General features: G+C 40.2%; 1 long non-coding RNA gene across 1 annotated transcript; it reads left to right on the top strand.

Annotated features, from left to right (window-relative positions):
- The first annotated feature begins 351 nt into the window (after positions 1-351).
- Positions 352-8,347, top strand: LOC123817064. Its single transcript, XR_006785374.1, has 3 exons — positions 352-525; positions 7,620-7,811; positions 8,242-8,347. It is a non-coding gene; the product is annotated as an uncharacterized LOC123817064 (long non-coding RNA).
- The last annotated feature ends 4,284 nt before the right edge of the window (positions 8,348-12,631 follow it).

Here is a 12,631-nt window from a genome sequence, read left to right on the forward strand (position 1 = left end):
TGCAGCTGATTGGAAAGATGGATTTTTACATTGACTAACTGTTAATCAACATTAAATTATAAAATTAGACATGTTACTAGATAGTAAAAGAAAATCAATGAAAAATCACTGAAAGTATAAATTTATATAAATCAAGAAAAATTGCATCTAATTGTTATGTCAAAAAATTAGGAATCTCGAGCTGCGCTACCGGGACAGATGTGGTGCTGGGTGCGTAACTGCAGTGGTGGCTCTGAGATTTCCAGCCAGCCCCACCGAGGGAGCCGGGAAAGGCGCCAACACCGGGTCGCGCCCCATAGGGAGGCCGGAATCGTGCGCTGCGATACCGGGACAGACGTGGTGCTGGGTTAGTAACTGCTGTGGTGGCTCTGAGATTTCCAGCCAGCCTGACCAGGGGAGCCAGGAAAGGCGCCAACATCCAGTCGGAGCACGGGACGGCGAGAACACGGAGCTGGAAACGGCCGGGCTAGCGCAACGTAGTCGGAAAGACTGACTCACGTGCGCCAGTGTGTAGGGGCGCATAAGGTACCTGGCGGACTTGCTGAGATCGGGTTGTGAGAGAGAGAGCCAGCTGAAGCCAGCAAGACCAGAAAAACTGGTCTGGCCAGTTAGAAACCAACAAGAGGTTTTTTTGTTTGTTTGTTTGGTTGGTTGGTTCGTATTTGTGTGTGTGTGTGTGTGTGTGTGTGTTTGTTTTGTTTTGGTTTTTTTTGTTGTTGTTGTTGGTTTTGTTTGGTTTCTCTGGCTGTGGTTGGTTGATTGATTTTACCTTGTTTTTACGTGACTTTTTTTTCAATTCTTATTATTTTTATCTTGCAATCCCTTATATTTCTCTTCCTTTCAACCTAATATTATTCTTTCCACTCCAAATTTATCTCTCCTGCACTACATCTTCTGCTTTTCTTTCTTTTCCCTTTTTTTTAATCTTGCAAGTTAATGTAAATTTGTATTATCTTTTTCTCACTTTTCCGACTTTTTATTTTAATAGTATTTTGGTATTCTTTTTCTTTCTGTATAGTCTTCTTTGCTTGGCTGGTTATACTATCATTCGATAGGTTCCCCCTGGTATCTCAGTCACAAGGTGTTGATAAGTTACTATCCTTCATCTGTGTTCCATTATCACACCCCTCAAGGTTCTATACCCTTTATTCTGGTTATCTAGACCTCATCGATTCTGCCACAAGACTGTCACTTTACTATTACTGCTAGTAAGACGTAGTCTATACAATTGTAAATGCTTCTCAATGCCCCTACCTGATCTCAGCCCACTTTGCAATTTTCTGAACTATACTATTGTGGGGGGTTGTCTCTATTCTTGAACTCACTACTCCTATATACTAATCTTTAGTCCAACCCGACCTTAGAAGCTGACCTCCCACAGCTTCACAGCTTTCTAGATCCAACTAACAATCCTCTCGGCCCTAATAAGAGTCTTACCTTCTTTCCATCCTTTCTAAAACGTGGATAGTGGGGTGGAGGATCACGGTTAACACTATAAGGAGCCAAAGGATAACACATCTCTTCTCTACTGGCTGCTAAGTAAATATCATAGTATACTGTCTTGCTGTTTTAAACCATTTTGCCTTACTCCTCCAACTGATCCCAAAAAAAGAGTAGGGGGAAGCTGTGAACACCAGGATACACGAAGGAGATTGCACCACTGAAACACACAAATATTCTACCAAAGAAGTTCACACCATAAGTACAGGGAATCAGAACAGTTCAAATTAACAATCAAGAAGAAAAAAAGAAGAAACCCACGAACAATGAGAAAACAAAGAAACAACCCCCAACTGAAGGGAAACGAGGAAGCCTCAGGAAAAAATGCTAAATGAAATAGAAGCAACTCAACTATCAGATAGTGAGTTCAAAACAATGATTACCAGGAAGTTCAACGAACTCACAATGAGCTTTCAGAAATTAGAGGGAAACTACATCAATCTCACTGCAAACTATATAAACATGAAAAAGGAAATAGAAACTCTCAATAAAGGTCAAGAGGAAATGAAGAATACAATTTCTGAACTGAAGAACACAGTGGAAGGAATGAAAAGCAAGATTGATGAAGCAGAAGATCGGATTAGCGAGCTGGAGGACAAAGTAGAAAACAGCTTCCAGAAAGAGCAAGAAAAGGAAAAGAGGCTCAGAAAGAATGAAGAGGGATTAAGAGAAATGCAAGACAATATGAAACGTAATAACATCTGTATAATAGGGATACCAGAAGGAGAAGAAGAAGAGCAAGGGATCGAAAACCTAGTTGAACAAGTAATGAAGGAGAACTTCCCTAATTTGACGAGAGAAAAAGTCACACAAATCCAGGAAACACAGAGAGTCCTAATCAAGAGGAACCCAAAGAGACCTACCGCAAGGCACATCATAATTAAAATGACAAAATTTCAAGACAAAGAGAGAATCTTAAAGGCAGCAAGGGAGAAGAAGGAAGAAACATACAAGGGAGCCCCAATAAGGCTGACAGCAGACTTCTCAATGGAAACACTTCAAGCCAGAAGAGAATGACAAGAAATACTCCAGGTAATGAGAACTAGAGGTCTGCAACCAAGGCTACTATATCCAGCAAGGCTCTCAATCAAGATAGAAGGCCAAATAAGAAGCTTCCCAGACAAAAGAAGTCTAAAAAGAATACACCTCGACCAAACCAGCCCTGCAAGAGATTCTAAAAGGACTGCTTTAAGGAGGAGAGAAGAAAGAGAGAGAGAGAGAGAGAGAGGAACACACATACATAAAAGAAAATGAATAAGTACCTGTCAATAATAACCTTAAACGTAAATGGATTAAATGCTCCCATCAAAAGACATACAATAGCTGATTGGATAAGAAAAAATGACCCACATATCTGCTGTCTACAAGAGACCCACCTCAGGATAAAAAGACCTACACAGGCTGAAAGTGAAGGGCTGGAAACAAATCTTCCAAGCAAATGGACAGGAAAAAAAAGCCGGGGTAGCAATACTCATATCAGACAAAATAGACTTCCAAAGAAGGTCCATAAAGAGAGATCCAGAAGGTCACTTCATAATTCTCAAGGGAAGAATACATCAAGAAGACATAAATATTGTAAATATATATGCACCTAATATTGGAGCACCGAAATACATAAAGAAAATCTTAGAGGACTTCAAGAAAGATATGGACAGCAACACAATTATAGTGGGAGATTTTAACACCCCACTATCAAAAATGGACAGATCTTCTAAACAAAATATCAACAAAGATATTGTGGCATTGAACAATACCCTTGATGAAATGGACTTTACTGATATATACAGGACCCTCCATCCAAAAGAAGCTAAATATACATTCTTTTCAAATGTACATGGAACATTCTCAAAGATAGACCACATGATAGGACACAAAGCAAGCCTCAAGAATTTCAAGAAAATTGAAATCATACCAAGCATTTTCTCAGACCACAAGGGACTGAAGCTAGAAACCAACCCAAAGGAAAAAAAACCAAAAAACACTCAAAATCATGGCGATTAAATAGCATGCTATTAAACAATGAATGGGTCAAGAATGATATTAGGGAAGAAATCAAAAGGTTTCTGGAAACAAATGAAAACGAACTCACAACAACCCAAAACTTATGGGACACAGCCAAGGCAGTCCTGAGAGGGAAGTTCATAGCGATACAGGCCCACCTAAAAAGGTTAGAAAAATTCCAAACAAACAACCTAACCCTACGTCTACAAGAACTCGAGGAACAACAACAAAGGCAGTTCAGAGCAAGCAGAAGGAAGGAAATAACCAAGACCAGAGCAGAATTAAATGACATAGAGACTAAAAGCACAATTCTAAGGATCAATGAATCCAAGAGCTGGTTCTTTGAAAAGATAAACAAAATTGACAAGCCTTTAAGCAGACTCATCAAGAAAAAAAAAGAGAAGACCCAAATAAACACAATCAGAAATGAAAGAGGAGAGATTACAACAGATACCACAGAAATACAAAGGATTGTAAGAAATTACTACAAAGAGCTGTATGCCAAGAAATTTGAAAACCTAGGTGAAATGGACAACTTTCTAGAAAAATATAATCTTCCAAAACTCAATGAAAAAGAAGCAGAAAGTCTGAACAGACCAATAACAACAAAAGAAATTGAAGCAGTAATCAAAAAACTCCCAACACACAAAAGCCCAGGACCTGATGGTTTCACAGGAGAATTCTACAAAGCATTTAAGGAAGAGCTAACCCCCATCCTTCACAGACTATTCCAAGAAATCCAAAAAGATGGGAGTCTCCCAAACTCTTTTTATGAGGCCAACATCATCCTAATTCCAAAACCAAATAAAGACACAACAAAGAAAGAAAACTTCAGGCCAATATCACTGATGAACATTGACGCTAAAAATCCTCAACAAAATACTGGCAAACCGCATCCAACAATACATTAAAAAGATCAAACACCATGACCAAGTGGGATTCATTCCAGGGATGCAAGGATGGTTCAACATTCGCAAGTCAGTAAATGTAATACATCACATAAACAAAAGCAAAGACAAAAACCACATGATCATATCAATTGATGCAGAAAAAGCATTTGATAAGGTACAGCACCCATTCATGATAAAAACACTCAGCAAAGTGGGAATAGAGGGAGCATTCCTCAACATAATAAAGGCCATATATGAGAGACCTTTAGCCAACATCATTCTCAATGGACAAAAATTAAAACCTTTTCCATTAAGATCAGGAACAAGACAAGGCTGTCCACTTTCACCACTTCTATTCAATATAGTACTGGAAGTTTTAGCCACAGCAATCAGACAAGAAAAAGAAATAAAAGGCATTCAGATCGGAAAGGAGGAAACAAAACTGTCACTGTTTGCAGATGACATGATAGTATACATAGAAAATCCTATAGACTCTACCAAAAAACTGCTTGACCTAATAAATGAATTTGGCAAAACAGCGGGATACAAAGTCAATATCCAGAAATCAAAGGCATTTCTATACACCAACAATGAAACAGCAGAAGCAGATATCAAGGAAAAAATCCCATTTGAAACAGCAAAAAGAAAAATAAAATACCTAGGAATAAATCTAACCAAAGAAGTAAAAGACCTGTATTCAGAAAACTACACAACACTGAAGAAATAAATCAAGGAAGACACAAACAAATGGAAACATATACCGTGTTCATGGATTGGAAGAATTAATGTCATCAAAATGTCCATACTACCCAAAGCAATTTACACATTCAATGCAATTCCTATTAAAGTACCAATGGCATATTTCACAGACATAGAACAAACACTCCAAAAAATTTATATGGAATTATAAACGACCCCGAATAGCTGCTGCAATTTTTGAGAAAGAAGAGTAAAGTAGGAGGGATCACAATACCCGACACTAAACTATACTACAAGGCTACTGTAATCAAAACAGCCTGGTACTGGCATAAAAATAGGCACATAGACCAATGGAACAGAGCAGAGAGCCCAGAAATAAGCCCAAGTCTCTATGGTCAATTAATATTTGACAAAGGAGGCAGCAACCTAAAATGGAGTAAAAATAGCCTCTTCAACAAATGGTGTTGGGAGAACTGGACAGCCACGTGCAAAAAAAATGAAACTTGAGCACCAACTTACACCACATACAAAAATAAATTCAAGGTGGATAAAAGACTTAAATATAAATCGTGACACCATCAAAGTCCTAGAGGAGAACGTAGGGTAGGAAAATCTCAGATATTTCACGAAGAAACTTTTTTACTGACTTGTCCCCTAGAGCAAGGGACATAAAGGAAAGAATAAACAAATGGGACCTCATCAAAATTAAAAAGCTTCTGCACAGCTAAAGAAAACAGTACCAAAATTAAAAGAGAACCAACTGTATGGGAAAACATATTTGCCAATGACACCTCAGACAAGGGTTTAATCTCCAAAATATATAGAGAACTTACACGACTGCACTCTAAGAAGACAAGGAATCCAATTAAAAAAGTGGGCAAAGGATTTGAACAGACACTTCTCCAAGGAGGACATACAGAAAATCCAAAGACACATGAAACGATGTTCAATATCGCTAGCTATCAGAGAGATGCAAATTAAAACCACAATGAGATACCACTTCACACCAGACAGAATGGCCATCATAAACAAAGCAACAAACAACAAGTGTTGGAGAGGTTGTGGAGAAAAGGGGACCCTAGTGCACTGCTGGTGGGACTGCAGACTGGTACAACCACTATGGAAAGCAGTATGGAACTTCCTCAGAAAACTAAAAAATGTATCTGCCTTTTGACCCTGCAGTTCCACAGCTGGGACTCTATCCTAAGAATACTAAAACACCAATTCAAAAGAACCTATGCATCCCAATGTTCATAGCAGCACAATTTACAATAGCTAGATGCTGGAAGCAACCAAGATGCCCATCAGTAAATGAATGGATCCAAAAAACTATGGTACATTTACACAATGGAATTCTATGCAGCAGAAAGAAAGAAGGGAGCTCCTACCCTTTGCAACAGCATGGATGGAGCTGGAAAACATTATGCTAAGCAAAACAAGCCAGGCAGTGAAAGACAAATACCATATGATCTCACCTTTAACAGGAACCTAAATAACAAAACAAAGAAACAAGCAAAATATAACCAAAGACACTGAAATAGAGGTCAGGCTGATGGTGACCGGAGGGGAGAGAAGAGGGAATTTAAGGGGGTCAGTGGGAAGGGTTCACAGGAACAAACTTAAAGGACACATGGTCATAGACTAAGGGGAGGGTGGTAATGGGAGGGAAGTGGGGAGGGTGGGAGGGGGGTCTGGATTGGGAGTAAAAAGGAGAAAACTGTATTTGAACAATGATTAAAATAAAAAAAAATTAGCTACATGTGGATTAAATAAAATAGTTATTTCATATGAGATTGAGGAAACTTGTAGCTTATTCAATATGCAGCATCGTTCAAAATGTCAAGTATTACAAATTACCATTGTAGTCACTGTTTTGCTCCAAGAGAAAGCAATTAAACAAGAGTGATGAGGTTTAGAAATAGGAAATTTTTAGGACCGATGATTCTGTAATAAAATTTAAATGAAGTGGAATAAAATGCATCCTGGACTGAAACTCAAGAATAGAAGGATCTAAACACTAGCTAGCATTTTTGGCTGTCCAAATTCATCTCAACAAACATGAAGAATGGAGGCAATTATGCCTTTCTACTCCCTAATGCACCCAGGACAAACAAACCAACCTATAAGAAGCCCTTCTTGGCCCTCAGGGGAAAGGTAATGTACGTTCACAGAAAGACTTCAAGCAGTAAGCCCCACAGCAAATGCAAACACATTTTACATGATCAGCTATTAACAGAGAGACCTGGTAAGGTGTCCTCTTGGAATATCATTCAAGATTAAGACAATTTATGGAATATAGGATAAAAAAAGTGAAAACATTTATCCTGTATCTCTTACAAGTGCTCTTGCAAAGCTTGGAAATTTCCTCCCAGTTGTGAAGCTACGTGGGCAGCCCGGGATGGGCATTATCTTTGTAACTGCCACCTCTCATTTCTCATTATCTGGTAGCTATTTTGTGCCTGTGGAAATGTGTCCCCATTTGATTTCCCCTTCTTAAGAGCTCTAACTCTTTTTGTATTCAACCTGCAGGCCTCCGGTCATAACTTAGGTACGACTTTCTCAACACCTGATGTTGCTCCATTGTCACCTACCACACGGAGGAACAGAATGGATGTTTCTCTGACCTCACTGGTAGAGATGATTGAGAAGACAAACATCGCAGAAAGAAAACCATCTGCTAAGCTGTGAATGCTTCTGGGAAAGAAATTTGCCTATTATCCTGTCACTTAAGTTGTTACAACTATTTCTTAAAGAAATTGGTTGCTCTGAATCAAGGATCATAAAAATGTTTAAACTCATTAATTTAGTCATCTTATTTATTCTAAGAAAACACTACAGAAGTAGGTAAAATCATATGCAAATAGATGCTAAATTATGTTTATTAAAATTTTAGCATAATAATATAGAAAATGGGAATAAAGTATATATTCAGAAATAACAGTGCTTCTGGCACTCAGAAAGAATACCAAGCAATCATTAAATTTATCAGTATAAAGGTTGTGTGGCTACATAAATAAATGCATACAATATTTGATAGAAAAATGTGGATGTTTTATATACAAGATCACTGCAAATATACATAAATATATATGTGAAAAAATGGAAGGGAAACACAAAACATATTTACTGAATATGTTTTACTTTTTTCCAGGTCCTGTTTAGAAATTGGGAGAAAGCAGCGAAGGAGACAAATAGAAACACAGTTCTCTCAACATTTACATGTAGCAGAAGGAAATAACAAATAAACAAATAAAAACAGCATATCAAATAGTGATGTCACTGGAAATAGACAAAGACCAAGGCAGATCTGTCCTGGCATGATCTGGAATGTATGAGGTTTTGAATTCGTAGAGGAAAGAGTTCACAAGATGAATTCAGGTGATTTTAAAAGTCCATTTATTAAAGCTGAGGCACTGAAACAAAGGAAGGGCTTAAGAAAGAAGAGGCAAGATAATAGCAACAGGAGTGATCCTAGATGAGGTGCCTTGGTCCTCTGGAAACATGAGGAAGTGTTGAGTCTCCATGAAGCTGCCTTGGCCCATTAGAAAGAAGGTCACGGAGGCAGAAGAAGTGAGCCAGCTGGGCTGTGTGGACTCAGGTAACAAGCTACAGAGAAAAAAGGAGGGCCCTTGGAGACAGGTTCAGGGAATTATCCCAGGACAAGTTGCCACTGCCCACTGCTCCCCCAGTTGCAAGTCTCCTGGGAACCTTCAGACCATAGGTCCCCAACCCCTAGGCCATAGAGGACCAGTCTGCTGCCTGTTAGGAACCAAGCTAGGAGCAAAGCTTGCCTGAGTGCTGCCTACTGTCTCCCCCTCATCCACAAACTCTATCCACCTCATCCACAGCAGGTGAGCAAAGCTCACCTGAGCTCCACCACCTGTCCACTGAACCCTGATGCTGCCTTCCACAAAACTGGTCCCTGGTGCCAAAAATGTTGGGAACTGCTGCTTTAGAGCTTAGGAGAAAGAAAGTAAAGATACATGTGTGAGGAAAGAAGGAGGGGGAAGGCCTGGGCATGCCCAAAAGAGAGTGTGCAATGGGTTTTTGTCTTAAGTGTTTTTATCTGTTTTCCAAAGGTAGGAATTTTAAGTGAGTTCCTAGGGCAGGAGCTCAGAATATTCATCAGCTTTCCAGGCGTGTTCTTTAATACGCTGATGCATAAAATGAGCTTATAGAGGGGTCAGAGTCATTCTCTGGTCAGTTTCACCTTCAAAGAATGTCATGGAACAGGGACTGGGACTGGGGCCAAGGTGGCTCTGCTCCAGCATGGTCTGGAATGTGGAAACCATTTGCTCCTAAATGTCTTTGGTTAGGGGAGACAAGACCTTCCAATTTATTATCTAAGTGTAAATTGTTCAGCCGTTTAACTATCTGTCTCAGTTTCCTCATTCCACTTGCCAAGGAATTTTCCAAGCTTCCTACTAAACCGCCTCAGTGACAAATGATATGAAGAAAATTATTTTGATGGAGTGACTAAGGAAGGAATTATTTTAGATGGAAGAGTCAGGGGAAAACCTTTCTGAAAGAGATGCCCTCTGATCAAAGATCCTGAAACTGAGGTCTTATCTCAGCTCTGTGAGAAACAAATCTTATAACCTCTCCATCTTTCAAGTCCTCCTCAGCCACCAAATGAGAATAATGATCTCTCTATGAAAGAAGATCATAGAAATCTATCTATGAAAAGAAGATTCCGGAGAGTGAGTCAATCTTGTGTTCAGGAACTAAGGTTTTCTCCTGTAGGAACAGAATGACTGGAACTTCGGCTTATTTTCTGGAAGTCCTACTCTCCTATGTTGCATTTCTTGGGAGGGTTTTCTGGTCAGACAGCTTCTGGAGGCCCAGCCAAAAGGAGCTACTGACATGAGTGAGAACTCTTGAGTCTCCAGTTCACCCAGCCTCTGATTAAAGTCAGAACCAAATGCTATTTCTGTGTGGTGAACTCTCCACCTTGTACTGCATTTGAGATCACTTCCTTCTCCTTCTGTCTCCCCTCTATTCTCTCTGAATGCTTGTTCCTCTGGCTGTTTTCCCCAGTGGTGAGTTGGGGGACCAGTCCCGAGAAATCCCTCATGGGGGACTCAGGTGTTGTGGCTGGCTGCAAGCTTCCCTTACTGGGATTATGCACAGGGCCTGGAGGAAAGGGGAGATGAGGCACAGTTTGCCTTGCTGAGCCTCCCAGCAGGAGGAATGGAAAGGCAATTTCATATTGAGATTTTTCATTAGTTTTTCTTATGTTACACTGGATGCTCCCCCACCTAACCCTCCCATAAATAGCAAACTCAAAGGCCATGTGGTTCTTGCACCATTGAAACTGCTAAAGCCAGGCAATGAGATGGCCTGGATTTGGGCTCCTGTCCACTGTGTGTGTGGAACAGCAGCCCAGGTGTCCATCTCTTGTCAAACTCACAAACATCTGTCTCTGTCTTTCTACTGTAGTGGGCCTCAAGTCTTGCAGAGAGAGAGAGCTGATGAAACACAGCTTTTTTACACACACCCACTAGACTGGGACTTTGCACAGAGTTGTGACCTGAGTGAGCAGCAAATTGCTGATATTGTTGGACCCAGGGTTGAGTCCTCATTTGCTGTGGGATTTATATTATATTTAAGAGCCTCTGACTTGTATTGGGGAAGAAACAGCACTCCTGGCAAACCTGAAGGGTTAGAATAAGGCTGTCCTGTGTATCCTTCCCAGTCAGCCACACACAAGCTCTCTGTAGCCAAACCAGTGTGTGTGTTAGCCACAGAGACAGACTGCTGTCAGCCTGCACAGCACCTCGAGGGAGGAGGGAGTGAGCGCCTGGATAGGGATTGCAGTGGAGAAGGGGCAATGGGAATGTTGTCCTCTGGTGGACTTACATTCTGGAGGAGGCATATGGACCACACCAGGGAAGTGTGGAAGGATCTGTCTTGTGTGGAGTTCTTGCAGATACACGACTCACTTCCTCCCCACTGCAGCCCTTCTCTCTGGTGTGCCGTCTGAATGAATGTGTGGTCAATAGCACTGCCCTGATGGCCACAAAACCAGTCAGGGGCTCCTCCCACCCAGCGGCGTGTGTCCTCTCTAATCCTACCCGATCTTTGACAAAACAGTAGTAATTCTAATGATAACCTCAATTCTGCTGGACTTTTTAAATAGCTGTTTTTTTAAAAAAAAAACTAATTGCACCACAACAAAGACATTTCTTACCCTTTAGAGAAAGGGCATCTGTTTCTTAAAGACTTGAGATTGAATATGCTTGAGAGTATCTACCATGGATAATTTTATACATTTTTTTGTCCTCTGCCCCATTCTTTGTTCTTGTATCTGGCTGTTTCTGAAACCATGCTTGCTTCACACCTGCTTGGAATTCCAGGTCTGTCTCATCCTATCAGAATGCTAACACCGTGCTCACTGCAGCCTCAGGTCATGACTTTTACACAGCCACACAGAATCATTATGAGGTATATGCTACGTTGCATTGTCCAATGTTTTGTACTACAGAAGATACTCTTCTGGCATCTATAGATATTTCTTAGTTTTATTTTACTGTGAATATAATGCATTCTATAAATCCATGGTTGTGTATTTAAAAGTTACTTGGCAAGGAACCAAAGTAATGCATATTCAGTCATCTGGTCCGCCATCTGCCACAAATATGTTATTTGGTTACCACTAAAGCTTTGATAGAGATTAATTCATAGGGCTTTATAACAATCAACCTAAAAACAGAACCTTAAAGTGTAGTCTGTCTAATTTGCTATAAGCTTGTCTTTACAATAAAACTCAGACACACAGAGTCGGTGCTTTTTCTATGCTTAAAACATCCACTTGGACAAATAACACTATTACATATGACATGCTGGTTTACTTGTATTATTAAAACACAAACTAAGTATTATTTCACTGAGGTTGTTCAATCCGTATATACCATCTTAATCACATTAAGCTCAAAATTTCATCTCCTCCAGAAAGTCTCCCATAATATTTATGTGCTCATAATAATGTTTGGCTCTCTATCAATAGGACAATTTCACATTCAATGTATATAATATTTACCAAGTGTACCCTAGTGGAAAGGTTAGGGGGACATTCTTAAATGGTCATATCTTACAGCTTCTCTTTCTTTAGTAGAAAAAGAAGCTATAATGGAAAGGCTTTGGGGACCTTGTATGGGAGTTTCACTGCAAAGATGGCCTCCAGCAAGTTTCCCCTCTGTATGTTCATGCCAATGGTCTCATTTAGAGACAGAGCTTTTTTCTTTCTCCCTAAATATGGACTAGCCAACAAAAATCAAGAAAATGGCATACTGGGACTTCTAAGCCTAGGCATGAGAAGGTTGGCAGCTTCCTTTTGAAATGCTTACTATCTGGATGATGCCCCATAGAACCCAGCATTCCTTCTGTGAGACGTCCATGCTACGTGCAGAAGCCACATTACTCCAGTCGACATGCTCAAATGAACTCCCAGCAGAGAGCCCGGATCTCCTGCCGGTCCACATGCCAGTCCAACTACATAGCCCCCCAGATGATTCAGCACATTGCTGAAGTCACATGGAGCA

This window comes from Phyllostomus hastatus, unplaced genomic scaffold, assembly GCF_019186645.2.
Source record: "Phyllostomus hastatus isolate PE091 unplaced genomic scaffold, TTU_PhHast_1.1 phas_contig_113, whole genome shotgun sequence".
Classification (NCBI taxonomy): domain Eukaryota; kingdom Metazoa; phylum Chordata; class Mammalia; order Chiroptera; family Phyllostomidae; genus Phyllostomus; species Phyllostomus hastatus.